This window comes from Nothoprocta perdicaria, unplaced genomic scaffold (genome assembly GCF_003342845.1).
Source record: "Nothoprocta perdicaria isolate Ctin4 unplaced genomic scaffold, notPer1 scaffold_29, whole genome shotgun sequence".
Lineage (NCBI taxonomy): Eukaryota > Metazoa > Chordata > Aves > Tinamiformes > Tinamidae > Nothoprocta > Nothoprocta perdicaria.
This window is the reverse complement of record NW_020455521.1, coordinates 2,068,304-2,095,565: the sequence shown is the minus strand read 5'-3', so window position 1 is coordinate 2,095,565 and position 27,262 is coordinate 2,068,304. Positions and strand designations below refer to the sequence as shown.

The following is a 27,262-nucleotide window of genomic DNA, read 5'->3' as shown; positions in this document are numbered from 1 at the left end:
TTATGCAGAGGCACATCTGAAATGCTACTCTATCACTGAGAATCTATATTGAAAAATAGCTTCAAAGTTTGAAATCTTTAAATGCCATGGGCCAAGTTGTGCTCTGTTACCCTATATATACCTAGCAAAACCCCTTGATTTCCATGAAATTGTACCAGCTACAAATCAGAGCAAAAGCCTTCTGGCTTGAGATCAACATGATAAAAGCAGTAGAACTAATGTGACAGGCAATTCAAGGTACAGGAAAGGAGCGAAAGTGGAATCCCCCGTTTTATACTGCTGAAGTGGACTCATGAATACTGTTCTGATGGTCATAAAAGGAGAAAGAAGAGCTTACTGGAAAATATCATTYCATTTTGGATACACACATATCTGTGACCTTGCTGCATTATTCACTCTTTGAAATTGAGGAATTCAAAACTATTACATTATAAATAGGCTACTTAAATTTTTTATCATCCCTTTTCTCTCAATGTTATTTTAAAGTCAGCACAGTAACAAAACTATTTATAACCAATGATCAGAATTATTGCTATTGACTATTTTGCAGTGTGGCTGAAAGCTGTTAGAGATGTCAACTGAATGTTTAGTGTGGTTTTTTTCTCTCCAATTTGCTAGAGGAGTTTCTTTCCTTAGAGAAATCTTAGAAAAACAGTCAATAAGAATTAAGTATTACTTACCTGGAKAAGACAGGAAAATACAGTATATGGTAAGAAAACTGGTGCTTAATAAATACACTGATCCTGACATCAGAATTACTTGCTAGAAAGAAGGAATTGGGAAGTCAYCGCATAAACAATGTCAGAAGTGATTGCACTTTTAAAAAACATTGGGATACAATTCATTTTTTTACAGTGTAAATCGGAAATACTTTTTAGACACTTGCAGCATTAAAATTCAGCATTAAGGCCAAGATTACTGTCTTCATGCAACACCTGTTCATCAGGCAGAGAATTTGAGAAGTTAGTTCAGGAATGGATTCCCACTTGGAATGTATAAGGTAAATGTCATGCAACTTCGAAAATTTAAACCACATTTGGCATTTCATGCTTTATTTGAGTAAGGGCTGACATTAGCTTTGGGATGCTAACTTTCCTTATAAGCCAAAGCTGCTCTTTTGAGGTGTAAATTTCTTTGCAGCTTTACTTAGCTGTGAAATTACCTTGACTATCAGGAGCTCTCTCCTGTCTTTCAGAGCAGGCATGTGAGAGTGGATAGAAACCATGAGCACGGGAAGAAAGTGGTGAATAACAGGGAAACGTTGGCAAGATTTGTCTTAGAGGACAAAGAGTAGCATATTACCATTCGAGATGCAAACTATTCTCTGCTGCCAGGAAGGACTGTGAGCAGTGCATAAAATCCGGGCTATTAGCAGCCTACATTTTCCTGTGTTATTAAAGTCATTACATTTAAATTAGTTTTCAAATGTATTTACTTTAAAGTAGTGTAAATTATGTTGTACAAACAGAAGATGACTCTTTCTTATCTGGGTTAATACACATTTGATACCTGCATATTTGAGTTAATTTGTATTTTGGACAGTTAACTTGCACTAAGTTATTTTACTCGTGTCCCTCAGAAATGCCAAACATTGGCACGTAATCGTCAAGTGCCAAATACAAAGGAGATCATGTTTCTTTGAATAGTTAACAGCCTCATTATATAAGCCTTCTCTTAAAGTGTCATCTGAAATATTATGTACATACCTCAAAAAGTAAGCTGATGAGGACTAAGCATGTCATTTGTCTCGTAATACAGCAAGTAACATATTTGACTTATTCTGCTTCCTTATATCTTTAAAAATGAGGAAGTCAAGGATTTGGCTAATTTCTTTATGGTCTCTGTCTCAAAGGTATTGAAACTACTATAATGCCATTAATTTCAGTGACTGCATTGTAAACTGCAGTAATTGTTCAGACCAGTAAATTATACTGAAGGCTCTCTGAATGACACTTCACATTTTCCAGAATAAAATTCCAGTCTGAAGAACTCCAAAGGAGTAGCATATATCTGCTTAATGTTCATGTAATTTTGCAGGGCCTAGTACACATGGGACCTGATCTTTAGCAGTGTCTCTATACAGCTGTGCAGAATAGTTGCYCCTAATGGTCCACCAGAACTGCTTTAGGTGTTTTTACAGTAATTCAAAACAGTCATATTTAGCAGATATTTCATACATATTATTAAGCAGTGATTTACTTAGTTTTGAGATGCTTTTGAAAGTGGATAAGGATGACAGGAAAAAAAAAGAAAAAGAAAAAGAAAAAGAGGATAGAGAAAAATTCTGATATTAATATTAATGATATCCCATTGAAGCCAATCTGGAATTATATCAGGGTGGCAGAAAGCGTTTAGCCCTCAATTCCTAACTCATGGTCTTTTGAATCTGAAAAGCTTTAAAAAGAACTAGTATCTGGGTCCTGAAATTTGTTAAGCTGCTGTATCCTTTCTCTAGCAGACCTTACATTCATAATCGTCTTTGTATTTTTTTGTTGTTGTTCTTTTTTTCTACATTTGCTCTTGTGTTTTTATTTTTTCCTATTGAAGAACAGTGTAACCTATTTTACTAAAGACAGTATTTTACAGACTTGCATAGCTATAGCCGTGCTTTGCAGTTAGAACTGATACCCCTCCCATCCAAGTTTGTGCATGACAGCCTGGATGGAACAGTCTTAGAGCATTGATATCATTTGAAAAAATCCTCTTTACTAGTAGAAAATATTTTTTCTACATTATTTATTACTACCTTAAATCATTTTGGGGCAGGATTTTCATATCCTCTTTGTGTGTGAATATAAGCATTAAGCGTTAAATCCGTTCTATTTCTGTTCAGAGTTTATGCATTTCCTTTCATCTTCTTTTGGATTACTTGACCTATTTCTCTGTCTCTCTAAGTTTTAAAACTGAATTTGTGAAGAATGCTGCTCCCACTGAAGAGTAGTTGTTTTTTTGTATTAATGCTTCTTCTGGTTTCTGCTAGGGTGACATCTGTCAGTGGCTCGGTGAAGTGGGTTCTTTCTTCTTGTGTATACTACAAGGAAACAAGTTGGATGTGCTCCACATCCATGAAAAGGCAAAGAAACAAGAACTTTGTCTGCAAAGGGTCTTCAGTAGAGTAATGTTCAGAGGAAGCTGATTGGCAGCTACATCTTGTTTGGTTGTTGGGAAAAGATGAAACCTAGTCTTCCAAAGCAGGCGGTGCCTATGGAATTGAAGGAGCACCATTACCATGTAGTATGACTGGAATTTCCTTTATTGATTTCCCTGAAAGATTTGGTGCAAAGGAAAGGAGAAGAATGATGGAAAGGAAATGGTCTCCAGTATCGCTCAAAGAAGTGGTCTAAAAGAAGTGGTCTAAAGTATCAGCTCACGTCAATATCTGCAAATTAAAATGAGGCTAAATGGTAATGTCAATATGCCAATAGCTATCACCTCATTACTTTTTCTTTTTTCTCTCCTCACCTTCTTTCTACTTTTAACATTTAAAATTGTTTCTGGTTGAATGTGGTATCTCAGTTAAGCTCAACACAAAATATCTGCCTTTGGATGCTCTGGAAAATTTCACAGTCTTAGCAAAACCTGAGTAGCTAATGGCCTTCAATCTATCAATAGCATGGACTGGTGCTAATGGCAATTTCAGTGAGTAATTACATCCAAAGGGTTAAAATCTATTTCAGTGATACCCTCTGGTTAATGGAATTGATCTGGACCCATACCTTGCTGATATCCCTTGCAAAGCTGCATAAAACCTCAATGCAGCTGTTTTCAGTACACATTTTATTTAATTCTCCAACAAAACATACACCTCAGCTTGTACACTTGAAGCAGTACAGGTAAAGATAAGCAGTTCTAATACAATAAGCTGCTGTAATAAAGACATAAATCAGTTCTCTACGTGTGTGCGTGTTCATGCATAAATGCCTGCTGCCTTTTCTCCTGATAAACACTTTGGATCAGAATCCAAGCACACATAAATCTGCATGCTGCCATGGAAGACACACCTGATTTACAGCTTGTCCTTACTGATTAACTCCTCATTTTGTTTGTCGCTTACATGATTTGTTTGTGGAATACCTGATGCACCTAACTACTACTGGGAAATGTAACTGGCAAATTATACTCAACTGCTCTACTGAGTGTTGGGTGCTAAGGGATGCAAATTCTTACTGAACGTTGCTTTTGGTGTGCATCGGATGTATTCAAACAAACAAACAAACAAAATTCTTTCTTTTGGATAGAATTTTTGTCTGAAGGTCTTTTTTATTTCTTACTAATATTTTTATTTTTGGARTAACTTGGGAAGGAGAACAACCAATAGCAGAAATTAAGAATTATYTCACAATTGTTATCAAATATTTTCCAATAATACAAAATCCAAGGCAGTGTGATTTCCTATAGTTTTCTCTGAGGACTTTGTGGGCCAGAAGGATTTAAGCTCATCCTGCAGCCTTTCTCTAAGGAAGGGTGCTTGGAGGCTTAGAGGATCTTTCTCCTCTACCACATAGGGCCCTAGAGGAATCTTTCTCTGTGGTATCTCCTTTGTCAACTTCTTTTGAACTTGTTCAATGTATCCGAAAGTGATTAAGGAGACATTCAGACACAGACAATGGCACAAAGTTACTGAATCAGCTTTGTTTCCATAGGAGACAAGCTGAAAGAAAACAAAAAAAAGAACAATGATAAAAGATCTGCKTTGGAGCTCAGGGGTGAGGAGGCCTCCCTGGACCTGCAAGATGAATTTAGTGCACCAAATGTTCAATTAGTTTCAATTGATACTAATTGGTTTATATCTTAAACTGGATAGATTAACAAGTAGGATGTAGTGGTGAAACTTTACTTCCACCCTTAACAGCTATTATAATTCTTGTTAAGGGTCTTGCTTTTCTAAGACTGATATTTGATGGTACTATCATTACCTGGTATCTCAAGGCCGTTTTTCAGACATAAACCTGATTAAGTAGTTTCCAGTTTCTGGAGTAACAGAAGCAAGAGGCGGGAGGAGGCAGAAGACTTGAGTCGTGATAGAGTTTTCTTGGAATGTCCCAGTCTAACTGCGCTCTAATTAGCAATTGCTTTCAGAAGAGTTGGCAAATATCACAAGGTCTGCAACAAACTCTCATATCCAAAAACTCAAACAAACAAAGCTCCTAAACTTAGAACATAGCTCTAATTTTGCCTTTTTGATGSTGATTTTGTACAAAATAGTGACTTTTCAGTCATGGAGTTCAAAAACTTTTWTTTTTTTCTGCTTCAAACAGATGTTTTCATACATAAATGTGTTAAAGTGTTGCTGTGATGATAAGGAAAGGAAAGGAACTATATTATAGTCTGTTTTCACCTAACATCTCTGTGGGCTGTTAGATATTTTAGTATAATAAAGTTTTAAGAAATTTTAGAGCCACAGCTACTTTGGGATCATAGCAGTTTTAGAAGTTATGAGCCACCTGTCTGCATCTGAGATTCTAGCTGTGAAAAAGAAATGCAAGTAATTAAATTATGAGCATGGGAACCACTCATTCATCAATATATTTTTTAAATATTAATTTTCTAATAAGTTGGAATCTCTATTGCTCAGATATTTCCTCAAAATTCCTTGAAATAGCGAATTATTTGTTTTCATACTTTATTCAGATGCAACAAAATTCAGTTATGGAAGGTTGTTTCAAATCTATGGGATAGGGTTATTGTCTTTTTTTTTTTTCCTATTTTTTAATTAATTTACTTACTAGCTTCTACAGACAGCTAAAAATCCCAAATGGATGTCTAAGCAATCATTGTGATTATACATAATTCACATACCATAATCAGAAAAACAGTCCTTAGTTGCAAATAACATTGAAATACTGAACTAGAACTACTCACAGAGCCTTTTCATGGTTCAATTCCAACAGCAAGAAAAACAAAATAAATAAGATTGTCTGAAACAATGTGCAAATAAAATGTGAAAGAAGACATTTTTTTCCTTTTGCAAAGCAGTACATAGTTCTTGTACAAAAATAGCAATCTACATGTTCTTTAGTAAAAAAATCTAAAGCAAGCATGGGTGCTTACTGCTTTCTATAGCCCTCTTTTATCGTTTTCCTGCCTAAGGAACATTCAAGGGAAAGGTGGTAACCGCACACCAGAGGTTTTATAGCTCAGTAAATAGGATTTCTGCCATTGCTACTTAAAGATGATGGGCTTTGTATTGGGCTGGACTTTTACCTTTTTTTTTAACAGATGTGCCAATGGCTGCSTATTGCCTAACCTAGCTAAGGTTCTGCAATCTTTATATCCTGGATGTCTGACAAACCTAACTAGAAAAAGAACCATTTACCTTCAGTTTCTTCTGTTCTAGACAAGTGTTTACCCATGAAAAAGTCTTCTGTCTTTTTTTGCTATGATCCAGTCATCCCATTTGTGAAAGTCTTTTACACAGGAACTGTGTTAATTGGGATCYCCTTTATCCCCACAGTCTTGGGGTCCTTCAAGAAAACTCTAATGACTTCCTGTGGCATGATTTTGATTTTTACTAAATCTTCCACTAATTTGTCCAGCACAGAAACTGAAAACTAAAGGGATTTTAAATGCCTCTACTTCCTTTCTTCSTTGTAATTTTTTTTTCTCTTTGAGCTGAACAAAGTGTGGCTTTGTTTTTTGCTGTTCCTTTTATCTGGGTCAAAGTCTTGTGCTTTTGAATTTCAGGAGCTCTCTAAAGAGAATCCTGCATTCACAGAGTTTTCTCTTAACAACTTCTGGTTCCCTAGGTATGCTCACTTCCATGTGTCAACCTTAACAAAAATCAAACCAAATTTTTTCCACAACTGTCTTACATCCTTTGTAATCAATCCTAATTGGTTAATCAGTGCTCCCCAGATGCCTTAATTAGGTGTGTGATGGTCAATACCACTTCTACTTAGGGAGCACTGGCAGGTCATAGGCTCTGTCCTAAGAGGCTGTGCTCTCTCCACAGAAATATTTTTCTATTTTCTCCAGAAAGGTGAAAAATTGGACACTAACACATGAAACTGTCACATGACAGATCCTGTGAATTAGGAGAGAATGTTCTTTTCATTAAATGTTAATTCAAACTTGCCCCTTTCAAGCAAATTCAAATCGAGCTGCTGTTGTTGCTCATCATCCTAAGACAAGGCAGTTTCATGTGGTATGGGAAGGTATGTGCAGTTTTCTGATTCCYAGTAACTGTCTTGATTTGCAGGAAAAAAAACTAGGAAATTAAGATTTGCATCATTTGCAAGCATTTTTTTGGTCCTGGAGACAGTTTGGCAGGRCTTTTCAAGACCTATGTTGCTGGAGTTGGGAAGGGCTTTGAATGCCCGTAACTGTAGGGGAATATTTGAACTAGAAGACAATTGTATGAAATAGTAATTATTATTTTTGAACTTCTACAAGCTTTTAAGGACTGTCTGGCACATTAAAACTAACTGTGAAATATTTTCCAGAAAGGAGGTGTCCAAAGCAGGATTTCAGCAGTAAGATTGAATCGTAAGCCCCTGAAAAGAAGGATTTGTAATAGAAATGCTCATGTTATGTTAACCATAAAGTGTAAGTAGTCCTAATAGAGAGTGYGATAATGGGCCTCATTGTACATCAATGACTTTTTTTTTCCCCAGTAGAAGTGATGGCCTGACTAGTTTATTTATGTAACCATGTATTAGCACATGCATTTATTCAGCTGTTAAAATTCGCTTACAATTGTTTTAGCTTTCTAAAATAAAGCATGTTTCTATTCCAAGGTTATAATGGACTTGCTAATGGGGTATTGACTACTGTTTCTTATCATCCATCTTCTAGGGGAAAGGTGTTCATTACTTTTCACTTAATAATTCCCAGTTTTCTCTACACTCACATAAAATTAGTTTTATTAGCTGTTCATTCACTTTGCATTTTMAGATGGCTCCAATGGCAGCTGAAGTATAATAAAGGTTTTTTTCCTGTATAAAATGATAGTAATCTTGGGGACTCCTCAGAACTAAGAACAATATTCTTAAGCCAATATCACATGCACATCTTTGGACTTGAAATTTGAGTGCTGTATTTCAATTGATAATGAAAGTCTAATCCAAAATTGATTTTTTWAAAATGCTTGGTGTGGTAACATCTCTCATTGAAATGAACTACTGACTATTTCTTGAGAAGAAAAAGTGATTTTTATAATGTAATACTTCACATATATCCCTGTGCTTTTATAAATGACTTTAAAGAGAGAAARTTTCAAAGTATTTTATCAGGCTCATCACAAAGGGAGGAAAAAGCATGGGACATCTSTTTCCCAGTCTTTCCCGTAGATGTTTGCTGTTTAATCAGCTTTTAYTAAAAAATACAATTTCTGGAGTAATCTGAGTGAGCTTGAGATGCTCCTGATCTACAGATATGCATACAGTCATATCACAGAAAATGACACTTTAACTGCAGTTCTCTCTTAGGTAGAAGTTGCATCCTATTCCTTGGGATGTAACTGTTTTCCTGAGTTCAAGTACATAAAAAACCTCTTTAGAATATTAAAGAATGACTGAACAAGAAGGATTAATTTCTTATAGCAAATTTTATCCTTTATAAGAAATTTAAATTATCCTCCAGGAAATTTGTCAGTATTAAGTATTAAAAGTTTTACTAGCTGTGAGAATCCTTTCAGAAATTAGAAGTATTTCAGTTTTCCAATTTAAAGTCAGTAACCAAATTGAAAGAAACTATTTGTCATGCAAGTTTAAAGTTAGTTTTAGCTATGATCTTTTTGCTGAAAAGAGTTCCCAGTTCCCGACACCTCAGTTCCCATGGTAATCTGTGGCAACTCAAGGAGTAAAAAGCTTTGTGAACACAATTTAGACAAGATCAGTCAACTATAAGGTATCCTTTGTAGTAACTGAGTTTTTCTTACATCTTCTGTTCCTACTGAGTTTTCTACTCTTACTGGTGTGAGAACATGGAATATTACATACAATATGAACTTAATAGATGCATAGAATTTTTTTTTTTCCCTTCTATGTAGAGATCTTCTGAGACTGTGATGTGGTCTTCCAACTGCACGATCTTTGGTGAGCTTTTAGAATGTTTTTCACACTTAAAGARAATATTTCAATTTAGAGCATTGTGAAAGAGTGAAGAGTAATTTTTTTTATCCACAATTTAGTGTAAAAGAGAGTCCTAAAAGAGCAATGAAAAAAAAATTCAAGAAGCTGTCACTTTTGAGATAGAACGAGAAAATGTTTACTATGTTCTCCTGACTGTATGCTGATCACCAGAGAAAGACTGAAAATGGTATAAAGATGTGTATTCAGATCTTACCATAATAGTAGAGATTAAAATAGTCATTTTTGGATGACATGTCAGCACAAGCTTATATTACAAACTCATAGTTAGTATCCGAAAACAAAATTTTAAGCCACAGAAGCTTATAAGCAACAAGAACAAACAAAATCAGGAATGACTACAGGTGCTGACRTCTTTAAAAAACATTAATTTGGATTTGATTTCTTTAATTATTACAGCCCATTGTGCCCACAATATTTTTTTTTGCCAGCTAGGAAGTATTTTTTGCCAAAACAGGAAGTATGACAAGAACTAAACCTACATTCAGATTAAAAAAAAAAAAAAGTAAAAGAAGTATATTCCTGCTAAAATCTTAGTTCCCCTGCACTACACAGATCAAAACTATTGATAAGTGTTTGATCATTTATTCTCTCATGGGCAAAAATACATCAATATAATGTCTTTTAATTTTGCTACTCAGGAGAGAGATTATATTTCATAATCCTAATATGCCTCCTTCACAAAAAATGAATTCTTAATTGCAGTGCTATAATTTAACCTCCTAAAATTAATAAATCAATAAAATTGTGTCTTAGTTGACATTATAGCTGCTAAGATTTCCTAGCATGCAAGTTATGTACTGCTTTATATCCAGTCCTAATCTTTCAGATCTCTTTTCGACTCCTTTAGTAAGCTACAAATAAAATGGCTAATACAATGATAGACTGCATTGAGATGGCACTGTAAACATTCTGGTCAATTAAGAAAAATTGAACTATTGCATTTCAGGACAAGCTGCTGAAGCAGTCTGTTTCAAAATCAGACCAGTAGCAAAGCATAGAAGATTTTTACTGGAATAGAAACATAAGATCTTCTAGTTTGAATACTCTTTGAAATGTATGTAAATATATATCTTGCAGGAGATCGGATACTACAGTGTTAGAGTGTGAATTTTTAAATTTATTTTCTACCGTTTTGAAGTTGTATTTGTTACTTGTATGTGTACTTCTCCTGTCTTCATATCTAGATAAAGGATTTGCATGTGGTTTTTATGGCAAAGACACTATTTTTTCGTGTAAATACTTTCAAAACTAGTTTCTTTCTTTAATCTTGTTCTTTAAGAAAAAAACAAAACCCTCAATAATATTTCATTTTAGGTTTCCATAGTGCCCAAGTTTTGGCTGTGTATGGACAAAGGAAAACATTTTTTTTTGTCAACAGTTTTGTTKTGTAGGTGTTTTGTGTAGGTGGAGCATAAAGAATATAGATTTTGTTTATTTTGATACCTTARTTTTGCATTTTTATTTCTTCTGGTATAGTTGGAAAATTTTATGTGAAGGAATCTCTGTGTTAATTATAAGCCATATGCTCCCATAAACTCATGCAGTGCACTGGGGAGCAGAAAGGAGAACATTTTGGAAAAGAGAATYAGAAGAAATCTGCTTAGAAAAGAGATGTTTCCTTACCTTTTGTCTTGCAACTATGGAATGAGATCCAAGGAGGAAAAAGACCTGCACTGCATGAATTATACAGGCATGACCAGTTTCTCTGTGCATCATACTTTTAATCCACTGAGATTTACAGTGCTTATGGCAATAGCATGAATGCTTTTGGCAGTAGAATTCACTGCTGTTCTAAGTTGCAAGCAGCTGCATCTGTTGCTTTCCTGCATGTTAAATTTGTCACCGGTGTCCTAACACGTGCAAAACTGCCTAAGCATGAGTAAGATTCTAAGGAAACAGGGAAATATCTCAAGATTGTCCTTGTCCGCTCTTGGCATTCGCAAGTTTTTGAACTGCTGGCTCCAAAATTCATTTTGTTGTTTGATTGACTTCCAGGAGCAGATGGTGCAGGAGAAGCAGCAGTTTCACCATAAAATTTATTAAAACTTCCCTAGTCTGTAGGGACTGTAAGTAGAGGAAATAACTGAAAATGCTTTGCAGACATTCCATGGACTGCATTGCATTGCTCTATTATACCAGTGCATTTGCCATATAAACAGATTTTAAACTTAATCTTATTTTCTAATAGAGAAAAAAAATCATCCTATTTTGCTTCTAGCAAAGAGGAAAATGTCGGAACATTCAATGCTTTATCCTACACATTAGCTCCCAATAAAAATAAGATAATTGGGTTATGGCAAAAATAAAATAATTATCTTGATCTGTGGTACAGAAAAAAAGTTGAATTGTGAAAAAAWAAATAAAGCATACATATTCTCAGCATGCAGGAATGAATTTGAGAACCATTCTGATCCTCTACTTAAATGATTATGCCTCGTACTTTGCTCACACAATATTCTCTTGTAAGTTATTACCCACAAGAGTTAAAGCTTACTTGCTTTGTTGTTTGCATTTGTCTTTTTCTTTGCCTCTGGTTTTCACAAGTAGTGAAACTATAAGCTTCGGGATGATGAATTCCTTTCTGCACATCTGCTAACTAGTGTCTTCATCCACAGTGATACATGAAAACAGCAGGCTTAATCTGTAATGCAGAGAGCAGGACCCTATGATAAACTTGAGGGAAGCTCTTTACCTTCTAAGGTAAAGAAAGACAAATCTGCGGGTTTTTTTTGTTTGTTTTGTTTTTCAAAATATATATCATATTTCCTCTGGAATGGCAGAAGAAATAGATATTGGAATGTTTTATTTGCACAAAGCACCCTGGGTGCCTAGAGAAGATAAGAGAAAAAAATTCTACTGGGATATTTTTAATATATTTTTGTCTCGATATATTTCTTCTCATAAACTTTGTGCTATCCATTGCCTAGTGAGATATTTTTTCATATCATTACATTATTCTGCAGGCACTTGGGAAAAAAAATTGTATGCTATCAAGAGAGATATAAATCCCTTAATAATGGGTAGATCTTTTTAGCCTGTATTCTTGGCAAAAAAGGACAATAATGAAATTACTACTGCATCCCAGCTAATTCCCCGGAGAGGAGTCTTTGACTTCCTCTTCCAGAGGAAAATGCTTAATCAACTCCTTGGGTCATTCCCACTCCATTGCTCTGTGTTTTTTCTGGACGTGARGAAATGAGCAGACAGATTTATCCCATCAACATCCTCTCTGTTGAGCTAAGAGTTGCTTKGTTTTCTGATTAAAAATGTGGCAAGAGTGGAGAAAATGCAGCATAAAATGTGATCAGGGAGTGATCTGGAGAGCATGGGATAAAATCTGAAATTTATATCAAAGCAATGGTATCTGTGTTATCAGTGCTGTGCTGAGAGGGAGTAAGTAAAGTCTAGTCAGGTCAAATTATTCTGAAATCAGGACCTTGTACATATTTCAAGGTAACAGCGAGACCATTTAAAAAAGATGTCCATGAGTACACAAGAAAAACACATTAGAGTGATCAAGTGGTGTAATAAAGAYGAATGTTTGCAAAACATTTTTTTTCCCCTATGAAACCAAGCCTCTATTTCAAATCCCTAAAGATCAATTTTTGCCCTAATCTTGTAGTGTCCCTGCTGTTCTAGTGCTCCTACATCTTTGGTGTACAGTGACATCAGTGACAGAGGCAAAAGAGTTGTAGGTGTAGAGGCAAAGGTGCTGTAGGCATGCATCTGGCTGCTGAAAGAAGGTGTGCTTCCATCCAGCAAATCATCCAGGTTCACACAGACTTTAGTTACAGAGGTAAGCAACTGTAATTTTCAGGCCACAGGTAACTGTACTGGCTGTAAATTAGCTCTTGTGGTCCAAGATAACCTGAAGCCACTTAAAAATCATCAGATAACAATAGTCAATGGGAAGCTGGGAAATGACAGCTATCAATTAAAATAATGAAGGAATGGATCAAGGAAAGTACTAGGAAATAGAGAAAGCAGAAGCACATCTATTATCACAAATTACATCCTGAAAAAACAGCACAAGTAGCTATGTCTAGAAAGCTATTGCCTCTATTTTAGCTTCAAGGTTGATTACTGTAACTAAGGGGTCACTGGCCCAGTCACAGAGTCAGCTAATATCACCGTAGCTGCTTTGGGAGAAATATTCTCTGTGTGTGAAGGAAATCCTACTGCATAGATGTCCTAGGAATTCCTAGGGTCCACAGGGCTGAGACTGCCCTGACATTTCATTAATACCATTTAGCTTGATCTGTGAAAGAAAGAATAATAGGCAATGCCATGGTGATAATTTGGGGAACTTTATGCACCATTTATGTAATTTTTCTTTTTAAGTTTGAACTATAGAAGTCAACAATTTACCTCATGAGAGGCCTGGAACACCTGAACACCTGTCAAGATTTAAGATACATCATCTCAATTTAACAAGTAAGAAAGAGAGATATTTCATTGGCAGTTTAGGCTTACTTGTACCAACAATACATAGACACACTGTACCTGAGAGAATAACTAGTTACAATGGAGTTGGATTTATCCAAAGAGTCTGTTATTTTGTATTTTCTGGAACTAAGTAGAATACTCTGCCTTTCTAAACAAGCACAAATTCCATCTGACTGCTTATTTCATTCCAAGTATCACTGAAGAGTTGCACTCTGACCTTATATCTTCTATATGACTTGAATAATTTAAGCTTCTGGTGAATCTTGATGGATCAGCCTTGTAACCTGGACCTAATACGGCTAACTTRAAAATTTCCTGCATATATACATCCATTGTGGTGGGACCCCCACAAGAAAAGACGTGGGCAGAAGAAGGCTGATCAGAATTTTATGATTATTGTATCTATGATATGAAACTGGATATAATCATACAGATCTTTTTATCTATTAATTTCCATGCTAGTTTCTGTATTCAATGTTAGTCCTACGGGAAAGGAAGCAGGGACCCATAATTTGTCAATGTCAAGCTCCACATAAATGCTCTTTACATCACTGAAGAATTGCTAGCTGCCAAGTACAGGTGAGAAGGTTGTTTTCAGACATTGCTTACATGCTAGAAAAAAACTTTTAGCTTAGGCAGCAATGTACCGTGTCTATGCACTTTCCTATTTCCAGCAAAAATCATATAAAGAGAATACAAATTGCCTTAGGTAAAAGTTCATGTTACAGAAAATGAAAACAAACCACAATAACGACAGGGACAGAAATTTGCCTTTGAGACAAGATGCTTTTCAGTTAAGCATAATGACAAATAAATAAATGGAAGGTTTAAAGAATTGTATCCTGGTTTTAAAAAGCATCCCTATGCCCCTTAATGGTTTTGTTTGTGCAGTGTGATATAGCAGCAGAGGCAGCTAGTGGAGGAGGAGCAGTGGTCACAGCAGTATCCAGGCTTCTCCTTCAGAAAACATCTGGCACCTGCCTGTGCTCAGAACCTGCTCTGGAGGCTTGCTGCTGCTGGGGAGGGCTAACTTCTGGAGAGTTTTGCAGCTCTTGGCTGTGTCCCGATCAAGGCACTTTTCTGAGTGAACACCAGGGAGTACCAAGCACCTATTCAACAGATGTTTGCGAACCAACTATATTATGTTGCCTTTAGGCAGCAGTATGGCTTCTATAGAATGAGAAATGGAGATGCACCAGTTGTTGTAAGAGTCAACTCAGTAGGGGCATGACAAGAACTGAAATTTCTACCCAAGAAAGTTGGTCTGTTTCACAACATCCTCTATCAGTGGCAGGGCACTGCAGGGCAATCTCTGTCATTGCCAGGAGTAGTTCTTTGATTTATTAAATGCCTTAAGCCAGAGGGAGGATATTCAGGTCTTCTGATGCAGGAAGCACTTGGTGCATTTCTTTTTTTTTTTTTTTGTCTGAGACAGGGCTTGAGCGTCCCCTTTTCTGCAGGAGCTGCCCAAGTGACTCAGAGAAGGGCCTCTGGGTGAAGATGACCAGACTGTGCACTATTAGGGTGTATGAACAGGAGACYGACCTTTGCAGAGATGAGCATCTAAGCCCTGTGATTCTGTGAAAGGAGGACAGCTGTGGAGTATATTCGAAAGATGGTTGGATAGAAATTCCCGCAGATGACACAAAGAGTCAAAGATTGTGGCATCTCTAAACAGAAGGAATGCACCTTCTCTGCCTCTAGATATGTATTTGTAGAAAGAGTTAGTGCTATAGAAGCAGGTAAGGAGGAACCAGAGCAAGCTAAGATTGAATCAAGTGACTGTACCAAGAGAAATAGGTGAGAGTTGTTTACTGAATACTCCCTTCATGGGGCAAAGACACCCACTTACCAACCTGACTTTGTATCTTGAGAAGTTTGTTGCGTGCTGCTGAATGAGATCTGGGATATTGCAAAGAGATTGCTGGGGCTTGTTGAGTCCTGAGATTATTGATTACCTCTTATTGCTCACCCGTATGGCCATTGATGATACTGCTAGGGGTGATCCTGGATGCATCAGGTGACGTGTCATGGACACTAAGGAGTAGCTACGGGAGGTTACTGTAATTTGAAGAGAACTGAAGGGGACAACAATGAAGTATTACTTCATTGATGTACTGAAAGATATATTGGAAGTACTTTGTTGATATTTCATACAGTCAAGGAGATTCTGATAAATAAACAAGAGTTATAGAAAGGTGCTTTTATTTCCTCAATTCCTCTTTTATTTGTGCTCTTGATATGCAAAACTGAGAGATTTCATGCCAGGAAAATGCATTAYTCACCAAAGAATCTTTCTAATAAATATATTCAATAAAGAATTAGTGGGAAGACCTATATATTCATGTTTGTAAATGGCAAAYGTATCAGCAATGGCATGTTATTATTGATTTTGTAATAATATACACTAATTGACTAACTAATGGGCCAGTTGGGAGTCAAATAGGGTTTCTTTTGTGCAGAGATTCAGAGAAGTAATGCTACCAGTTGAAGAAGAAGTTTTTCTCTCAGAGGTATACAGGGAAAATAAACTAGTCATTAACAATTGTGTACAGTGGTTTTCTATGAAGGTAAGGAATAAGTGCAACTTCTAAATTTGTTTGTTTTTAGAAAGGTATGTGTTTCTACCTGACTTGTTTAAATTAATTTTCTTTACCRGGAATGCTATCCATTATTTTGACATGTTTTATGGTGAGTGAAATTCCTTGATTGCCAYTGCAAAAGAAAGATTTTTGCCACTTTTCACACAAAAAAATCCTATCTTTGAAAATGCTAGAGGCCATTTAAATGTCATTACTTGAGAAAGTACTTTGAGAATGCTCCAAAATGAGTTTTTTTGGAGATGTCAACACTTGAAATAATAATAATGTATCTGTCTAGCTGCACTGGAATCAGTTATATACAAGTTTTGTTGCATGCATATATAATTTCTTATATATAAAACTCTTATGTGGCCATTTTTTCCTGACTTTATCATCTTTTTGGCAATGCTAGTGCTCTTCTGAATGACAGATACTGAACCTCTATTACTTTCTATATATTTGCCTTTTGGAAATGTGAAACAAAATTATGAAGACATTTTGTACTGCAGCATGTATGTGCATGTCCTTCTGGTGCCAAAAAAAATTATACTTATCTTTTTTTTTTAAAAAAGATACATATCTATACATACACATACATAGATTTATATCAATTTATAATCCAAAACTTTTACAGATCCCATTATTGCAATTATTATATCTTAATTTTAAGAAACAGAGATATGTCAAAGAAGATGGTTTCCTTCCCTTAGTGTATGTTGATTGTGTGTGCTTCTCTGAAATATTTTGGATGAATATGTTGACTTTTGTGAAATGGAAAATTTATGATTCTTTAGCTGTTCTTGCAATCTTCTTGCAAACTAAAAAAAAAGAAAAAAACCCCACAGTTTTATGTCAAGTGAAAATAAACTTTAAAACCTTCCTTTGAAGTATAAGATCTCTTTTATTATGATTTCACATACATGCTTATGTAGTTTTCAATATTGTAGGCAGGATAAATGGGATTGTTAATGATTGGAATTGTTGTGTTACAGACAATTTAACAGCTTTAGCATTCAGATCATATTCTGGGTTACTGTAAGCCTGGTCCAATAAATAGTACAGATTGCTTCCTTATGGCTTGTTTGTAGCAGATTTTATTGATCCTTGTATCTGACCTGTAAGCATAGCAGTGAACTGCATTAAGAAGCAAATTAAGAAAACAAAAAAAATTTAAAAAATGAATAGCTATCAAATCTCCTAACCTATGTGATTTAAGTGTACAAAAATACATTCATATGCAGTTAAGACTTTGTCTGGAAGCAGTGTTAGAGGCAGCAAAATGGACAAGAAAAAAAGTTGAAATACTTGAGGGGAAATTATTGCTAACCCATCCAGTATCAAGAAGTGATTTCTATCATTAAGAGATGCACTGACTAGAATAACTGTTAAAACTATTGCATCAACCACTTTCTATTTAAAAGCAAACAAACAAAAATCCCTGCCTAAACTGATGATACAGAAGGAATGAATGTGGTGACATGGTGGATTTCAATCTCTCTCCCCTAATAATTTGTTAAATGCACAGGGTGAACAGCAGACAGTCACCATTAGTATTTGACTTCATCTTTGTTTTTCAGTATGCAGTCTGAAGTAATGAATGGTATTCATGCCATCTGCTGAAGATAGAAATACCGTTTTTTTTCCATGTTTTTTTTTTATACACTATGAGATAAGTGTATAATATTGGCCTTAAATTATCAATGTTCTTTGAAGGACATGAAATATAAGTTTTGTTTGCTATTTCAGGATGCTTTTTAGTTCAGAAAAGTTCAGAGACTCACAGAGTTCTTGGCTGGGCTGAGCATTTTATGAAATAAAAGCACTAGTCCCAGTGATRTAGTTCGCCCTACTAAGTTCTCGATGCTTTTGCAATTCACACTTTTAGGTCTCAAATTCCTATGACCAGAAAATGAGGACCAATTAGTTGGATTTCCTAAAGACTCAGAAGAATCATTTTGYGCATATTCCTCTAGGTATTTGTTTGAGAGAGGGATAAAATTTAATATTCCAAGAGAGTGCCATATGATTATTCTTTCTTTCCCTGCAGTATCTCATTTGATTTGCCATAATCCTTCCAGTTGCTGAAGACCAAGATCATTCTCTTCCAAGCTTTGACTTACTAAACACAGAGAAGAGAGGCAAATTAACTTAAATGCACAGATTTAATCTCAGACTTTTATAACTTGTTTGTTTGGCTTTGCAACATTTTATTTTCATGTGTTCTCACCTAGTTATTTGAAAATTTTCTGAAACTCTAGGTGGACGTAGTGCTAACACTGCTTATGCCATCCTGTAAATTCAGGCTGCTGTTATGGTTGAGCTTTATGGGACCCTTTAATAAGGACCAAATCTTCTCTACCTGTAATAGTTTGCCCTGTAGGAGCAACCTGCAGTGCTGTCTTTCATCACTGTTGAGAAGAAATTTTTATTTTGCCTGCTCTCGTAAGCCTCCTGTGTTCTCTCCTAGTCCTGCAATGTTGCAGAATATTGACATGCATTTCTCTGTAATTATTCATGTTTTTTGATAGCAGATTACTTTTTTATGACCTCTTCATTGTAGATTTTATTGATTCTAACTTTTGATCTTCATGCAGTCAGATGAAAAACACTAAGAAAGAAATGAAAATTGCATTATGATCACAGGAGTTCAACTTGTCAGGCAAATTTTCAGGAAGGAATCCTTCCTTTTCAGGAAGGATTTCAATTGTAAATTAATATTCTCAAAAGCATTCTTTCAAAGAGGCATAAAAATCTGATGACTCTCTGACTATTATCTTCCATGAACAAGCTTTCATGATTACACTTAAGTTTTATTTGGTTGTTTTTTWAAATGTTTATGTTACTGTTGCCCAGACAACATATATACCTTCCTCTTAGACATCCTTTTAAAATATYGTAAGTATTATATAATAGAATTTTCAACTACAACTATTTTTTTCATTTTTGATGGGATTCATGACTAATTTATTGTGTGTTTAATTTCTCTATTTGTCTTATCTAGGAGAAGAAAGAAGAACAGGCCCCATTTTAGATGAATGTATAAGCTCAAAACCTCCATCAGTGCCTCTGGATAATTAGAGCTGACCTACTAAGGGTAAGATAAAATTTGTTCTTTTCTACACTGAGGAAGAAACTATTGCGAATTCTTGTCAAAYTGTAGTGTCAGTTAAAGATAACTGTTAGAATAATAACCAGATAGTACAGTTTTAAAATGGCACTTTCAAATGATTTTATCATGTTAACTCGACATATCTTTCACTTGGGTGTTTATATTTTTATACATAAGTCTGGTTAGAAGGATACTAAGTGTACTAAGTATCTTTGCATGATACCCGGTACACACATCTGAGTACTTTATGCACATGCAACACCACTACAACATATGGTATTAATGTTTTATTATATCTTTTAACAGAAGAGTGAAATGTAGGATAGATCTTGTCTCTAGTTACGTAAAATCCAAGGATTTTGCAATTCAGTTAATATTTTACCCAATATCATTCTTTTGACATTCAAAATTTATGCTTCTTCCTATTCTATATCAGATCACGAGGGTGGTAGTAAAAGTTGTGGATGTCTTTAGTCATTATTATTTGAGTATGTCAAATAAAGATTCTGAAACTCTACTGAGTTTATGTTAGAAAGATGAATGACTCATTAATGCTCTTAATAAAATATAGCTGTCATATTTATTTTTCAAAGTTCAATCTTTCCTTTTGTTTTACTGAGAGTGTCAGTTCTGACATTGTTCAGAATTTTCATGCCACTCTTTGTCACTCTTTGTTTTCTTACTTGGCTTTGACTTGATTTATAATTTAAAAAAAATGTCATTAGGATTCTCTGACCTTGGTCTCTGACCAAGTGAAGTTGTCATTCTGTTGATCTCTTTGCATTTTTTATTTGCTTTGCTTCAACTTTCTCTGCCTTGATGAGGAGGACTTTTGCTTTTATGAGCTGTGAAGAGATGTGGAATTGCAAGGCTTAACGTTGCTGTGATCTTTATGCTTTTCTATGGGTTCCCATTTGAATGTTTGGAGAATTCTTCCTTASAGGATGGCTGTATTTGAAGACACAGATGAGTTTGTACTACCGATTTGGTTTTGAAGTCCTCCTAAGGTTTAGCAAAGTACCACCTCTACAGTTTGTAGAGTTTCTCAGCAGTAATGATTTGTATTTCTCTTCATTGAGTAATTTCATATTTGTGAGTTTTACAAAGAAGTTTTTCTTGTTTTTACTGGTAGTCTTTTAAGAAGGTAACATGGAAAATAATAACTACTTCTTAACAAGATGAAAAGCTTTTTTATTCCTAAAAGAAAAACAGTTTTCCACCTTTACTCTTTTCTCATTTTTTTTCCTCTCCCCCATCACTCAAGCCATACATTTTGAAAAATATCACAAGTCTGAGGTGTCTTGTTTTTCTTCCCAACGTGGGAAGATAATCTGATTTTGTTTTCTAATATAATGTAGGATAATTTTATTATTCTGAACAAATCCTTTCCACACTCTTGATCCTAATCATACCGCAAATTTTAGGCCAAATTACTTATAAAGATTTCACTCAGAATTTGACTCGAGCTCAGGTAGTGAAATAATTAACTGAGGCGCAAAATTATTCTCAAAGCAGTTCTTAAATAGAAGACTAATTGCTTTTCGAAAATGGAATAATTCTAAAATGGATGTATCTAATGGACTTTTCTTCCTTGTTGATGTTTTTTAAGTGTGAATAGTGTACTTCCTTTCTGTGTCTTTTTCTTTTTCCTTTTTTTTTTTTCTCTCTCTGAAGTTATCACATCTTCAGTTGCTATAGCACCATGCGTGAGATAGAGAGATACAACTAGGAAAGGACAAAAAGAATCTCACTGCAAAGAAACCAGATGCTTTCTGGACTTGCATAACTTCCYTGTTACAGTAAAGCCATAAATGTCAGTTAATCCTTTTTGCTGTGCTAAACATAGTGGTACTTTGATACCAATCACACAGCATTTACATGTAGTTAACTATGTACATGGGCATGTGAAGTGTATATTGGCCTTGATCCTCTGTTCTCTTGGGCTGGTATTAAAACTGTGTAGCAGCATTAAATAAAATAGTATTATTTTTGACTTAGAGTGCTGTAAATGAAAGGACACTCAGAGTTGCTGTAACTTTTTTTTAAGCATTTAGATCTTCTGTTGTTATCARCATGGTGAATCTGTAAGTGGTTTGTGTTCTTGTATACACACTGGTGAGAAGGACTTGGTGTTTGCAGTGCTGATTTGTAGTCTGAGATGGATCGTGATCAGTAAATAAACATGTCACAATGTTGCTAAAAGTCCCACTGAGGCCACATGAGGTGATGTGCAAAACAAACGCAGGACTAACAGTTACCGGTAATATGTGATGAAATACCGTGGGAAAATAAAGACTTAAATTAGGCCATAATGAGGGAAAAGATCCAGCAGGTTTTCCTGTGATTTCAATGTGCCTGACAGTGGTACAGAGGAAAAAAAGTTAGCCCTTTACCAGTTATGTGTGAGGAACTGTGTGAGCATACAAAATACCTCCACAGAAAAATCCTTTCCCTTTGACCTTGGGCACCTTTCAAGGTGATATTGTGCCATCTGTACACTTTTATACAGTTTTATTGTCCCCCACACCAGGTAGTCTGAAACATTGGAAGARGAGAAATGGTGTTCTGCATGCTATAGCTCTTAAAAGCTAGCTAAATTGTCAGTACTAAGCAAATAGTCCAGCTTCCTTCCAGCTTGTAGGAGGAATATATTGCATGAGTTACAGCATCATAGCAGACTTTCCTGTTTTTAACACTGCATGTCAGATGATAGCTTATTTCATATTCTCTTCTTTCAGAAGTACTTTTGTTTCATATATCTTTCAGCAGTGGAGGCTTTCTGTAGTACTTGTTATATTTTTGAATTTAAGAACTGCATGTGGAAAACTAGATATTTCTTTAATTATATTTTTTGCCATGCTCAAAATCAAGATTTCATTTGTATGATCATGCCACCTGCAGTTGGCTGTACTGAGATGGGTACTTTAAATCTGCTCTTTATTTTCTCTAAATAATTACTTATTGGTCCAATGGCATTAACACTACCTACCCAGAATGTTTTAGACCAAAGCAAGTCCAAACTCTTCCCACTTCAGGGCATGCACTTAAGTCTCAATTGCTGACTCTTGCTTTGATTGGAAACTATAATYGAAGAGCTTGGCCTGAGCAGCTTCCTGTAGAAGATTTTGTTGCTGTTGCCTTTCTATTTTGCAACTGAAAGAAATGTAAGCAAAAAAAATCTGTGTAGCTGTTAATTATTCTCATGCTACACTCTTGAATATCAATAGTTAACTGTGGTTCTTCTAGATCCTATCAGTGGGATCATGACTAGGTTGACAAAAGCATTCAGTATGTAAAATGTTAGGAGAGAAGCAAATGATATGTGTGTGTGTTAAATCACAGATGTGGTTGTCCATTTGAGCTCTTCTTCCTAAACTTCTTGTGTTTTTGGTACTGGTTCTTCATTTTTTCCCACTGTTAGGGATAAGAGTGTCATTTTGTTTTCCTGAATTGCACAGAGCAGGAGCTTGCTTTTCTCCAGTGAATGTAATGTGGGTTCAGGGAAAGTAATATCATAATTTCTGCCTCAGAAAGTTTCTTAAAGCTCAGGTAGGTGGATGTTCATCATATCAATGGGCAACTTTCTGTTAATCAAAAGACATGTTTTCATTTTCAGTGCCTGGAAAATTGAAACCTGTGAGAAGAGCCAATAGGTTATTTAAGTATAGGAAGTAAGGACTTGCAGAATTACATATTGAAATTTTTGGTTTTTTTTAGAATACTTTTGCTCCAGTTTGAGATATTTCCYTGTCCGTTGCTGGGATGCTTCAATTTAATTGTTTTTTTCCCCCTTTGTTCTGTAGCATTCACCTTGAATAACAGCTTGTGTAACTAAACAGACTCCATCCACTAAAGTTATGTGGCTGAATATATTTAAGAACCTTTTTAGGTTGGGGAAATTGTATTCCATTATTTTATTCTGAGATATAACTAGCTATAGGTGAAAGGAYGACATTAAATTCTGGCAGYTAATTACTAAAGAAAGAAGATTTTACAGATCAGTTGAATCCTCAGGTGATTTGATTAATCTGACTTTCTCAGACCCAAATAACATTTTCTTTATATCTTGTTATATAATAAATGGAAACAAACTTTAAAACTGTTAAGGTTGAAGTAACTCCAGGATTTTAACTGCTGACTGGAGACGCTAATGTTCTTCTTGGGTAATGTATGGTTCAGAAATAGATATAACATTTTCTACTGAAGTTTATGTCTGAACTAAATCATCATTTAGTAATTCATATTCTGTTATCATTCATCTATGAACAGCATTCAGTATCTTGAAATTGTTAAGATATTAACTCCAYGGGAATTAGGCAATATGCCATGTTAGAGAATTTATTATTACTTTTATGAATTAAGTTGTGTAGTAATTAGAAAGCAGGTGAAAGTTTTCACTGAAATCCATCACATGTGCCATAAACATTTATCAAACATTTTAATTCTTATTCCTATAATCACTTGTCTGTATTATTATTATTTTCTTTGTTTTTATCCAAAATTTGCCTAAACRAAATTCCTAGGAAAGTATTTCTAAATGGAACTTAATTTTACGTGTGAATCTGTACGTGTGTTTGTTTTGGAGGGAATGTGGAGGAGAGAGGAATGAGAATAGATGAAAACCTCATTATGGCTAGGGAAAGCTAAAGGACTTCACATCTATTTTTGCACTGTAAATACTCTGAAACATTGTAAATAGATGCTCTATCTGCAAGTAAATAAGCGGATGACTCCTTGAAATCCWTTCTCTTTTGCAACTCTGCCTTGTTTAGAAGATCCTAGCATTTGTCATGGGAACAGCTGTCAGGACAGAGCTATGGACTGATACAATCCATGAGCCAAAAGCTGTTATTTTATGCTCTTGAGAAATTTAGCTTAGTTTGCTCCTATTCCTTCACCACTGACTTCTTTAAGGATGAAAAGTAGCACTAAGAATCGAAAGAAGCACAAGAAGAATTTTTTTGCAGAAGAGACAGCAAATTGATTACAAAAAGAGAGAAATGGGTATCATTAAGTGCATGAAGGAAATCAAGACTACATAGAAATTACCTAAAGAAAATAAAACTTGAAAGAAAAGGGATGTATAAAGGAATTGTCATCCTAGTGCTAGGTAATAGCAGAGTGCTAATCCTGTACTGAGGGGGAAAAGGTCAGCTATGTTTTCTATAAAAAGACACTTATTAAGATTACTTCTCAGTAAATTTAATTTTCTTGCTTGTTTATCTAAGACTCATCTTAGAAAACTACACTCCCCAGATTGTGTATGGGAATATGCTTCTGTTGCTGGTCATATGGATTAGAAGAGGCCAGGACATTTTAGATTGTCTCATAATCACCTCCTCCTTTAAAGTATATTTTATTGCCAGGCATACATTTTGTGTGTCATGCTTTTATCAGTCCATTCAGGGGGCTGAGTACCTGTGATGACAGCATTTCTTTAAAAAAAAAAAAGTTTCACTAGATTCAAATAAATATTTCATTGGTATATCACTTGATTTTCATACTTGCTATAGTAAATCAAGATATTAAATTGAAAATTTTGATATCTGCTCAACTAGTTATATATTTCATTTAAATACAGTTTGGCAGTCATGCATGCTTTCTATTATTCAATATTAAATATCAAACTTGAACCTTTTCACTTTCACTATTTTTTTGCTTTTAAAAATAGATTCAGGGGTGTTAATGCATGTACATTTGGCTACATATATACATGCACCCCCATATGTGCATGGGATTAATTTTGAAGAATAATTGTCTAATATATTAAAAGTTTCCTAAAAGTATCCTCTATACTTCCATATCATGGAAGCTTGTGTCATCCCTGTGATTTGGTCATTCCATGTCCAAATAATGTCATAAAACCTGAGTGAAACTCTAAGGTATTTTCAGTGCAGGTTTTCAGAGACAGAAAGAAATGAAGATGCAACAGAAAAAAAAACTCTAAATATCTCTTATTGACAACCATTTCAGTTTGGAGAAAGATCTGTGTAAACTATCTACATACATATATATTTCGCATATATGCTTCACTTTCATATTCATTTCCATTTTTGCTTCCCAAGAAATATTATTCCATAACACTGACATAATAATTGCTTATCAGCAAAGCTCAAATCTAAACTGCACCATTTAAAAAGATAGCAGCTCTTCAAGAACCATTATGCAATTTTTTTTTTTTTTAATGATTTGAGCAGTCAATTGCTGAATTGGTTTCAACTGTATGAAGTGTAAACTCAGATCACATCTTTTGGAGTCACTATTTTCTTCTTACTGTCTTACTTTACAGGTTCAGGATGTTTCTGTCCCTTTGCATTACTTTCTGTTAGGTACAGAAATGGAGATTAACACAGTCTACATGGGAATGAAATGAAATGCATTAATTCAGTGCCATCAACGCTCAGGGCAAGAAGAGTTCTTGTCATTCCTTTAAAAGCTCTTTAATGCAGAGTTCCAGGTGCTACCTCTCTGACACAAAAGCTGTTCAGCTTTTTGGCTAAGAAGACAGAAGGAAAAAAAATAAAGAAAGAAGAGAAAAAGCTTAGGAGTTTATACAGTATTAAAATTTTCTCATGATTCTATTTATGACTTAGCTTTCTGTGGTAGAACTAGAAGTGGATGCCAGGACAAAACAATTGGTTCAGGTGAAGCAAGTTAAAGACTTTAAAAGACAACAGGATAAATGTTCTTTATTTTAGGGTATTACATTTTGCTCACTGCTCTTAGCATTGCCTAGATGCATGTAGGTTTTGTAGACAAGCTTGTCACATAGCAATAATATTCTCTCTTTCCATTAAAGTTGTTTTGAAAATTTCTTACCCAAGATTTAAAGAAAAAAAAAATGGATTTTTTTTTGATTTTTTTTTTTTTTCCTCTGCTCTTGATTCTGCTCGGGAGTGATTTCATAGTTATTTTGCAAAATGTGCAAAAGTCCACAATTCATTAAAATATGTTGCAGCCTTTCGAGCTCTTAAATGTTAACTACTGGACCAAGGAAAAGATATGTGTGAGAGAAGAGTTTTTTGGCTCGGTTCCTAGAATGCAATTTCTGTTTACTGCTCCTGATGGTGCTTTGGATCCACATTATGTCCAACTGATGTTAAGGTGAGTACAGTGACTTCTGCATGTAGGCACGTAAGATTTATTATTGGAGTCATTTAAAATGCATTAAAACCTGTGCATATGAATCTGTGTTATATATTTATTTAAAGGAAATAGCCACAGATATTAAACTGTATTTATGAAGTCACAAGGAAGATGATACTGATGCTTTTGAAAATATTTCAGTAAAAATAGTACTTTTTACTTTTTTAGTAGGACATAGTTGAGCAATCTGTAAGAAAACATTCTACTACATCATGCTTTCTATGACTGTTGTATTCAGTCTCTCTGAATAATGCATATTATTCTTTCCATGACAGACTTGGACAGACTTAAGAAGTACTGAAACAAAAAGACTTTTTTAAAAAAAATCTGGAATGTATTTTTTTTAAAAAAAGCACCTCATAATGTCACACATGATTCYATTGAAACTGTGGCATAAAGAAAGAATTCTAATTTTAATCTCAAATCTCCTAGCTGACTTCAGTGGACTTGCTCCTGTTTGATGAAAATAGCCRTAATAAGACAGAATTCTATGCAGTAAATTTCACATTTATTAAGATAAAGACTGAAGTTATGTTTTAAATAAATATCTAAACACATGACATTGTGAAAGATAGCAATCAAATTCTYCAAGAGGGTTTTGAAATTCTCATAGCTTTAAATATATATACAATATTGTGCTATGTCAAACAATTAATTGATCTGTTTGATGTAGCAAAATAGTTGTTGGAGGCGGATTTGCCAAATATAAACATGCTAATATCTTTTTTTTCTAGTATATATGTATAAAAAAGCACAGACACTATTTATTTTTTTAAATACATATAGCAGAATGCATTGTCATTTTATTATTTTCCATTGTACCAACCTGCATGGCTGTTAAATGAAATGTAATGCCATGGAATATTTCACCACACAAAATCTTAGGA

At 34.8% G+C, this 27,262-nt stretch overlaps 1 long non-coding RNA gene across 1 annotated transcript; it reads left to right on the top strand.

The window, feature by feature from the left end:
- The first annotated feature begins 8,997 nt into the window (after nt 1-8,997).
- Nucleotides 8,998-26,240, top strand: LOC112949236. Its single transcript, XR_003249774.1, has 3 exons — nt 8,998-9,035; nt 19,122-19,214; nt 26,188-26,240. It is a non-coding gene; the product is annotated as an uncharacterized LOC112949236 (long non-coding RNA).
- Nucleotides 26,241-27,262: the final 1,022 nt, after the last annotated feature.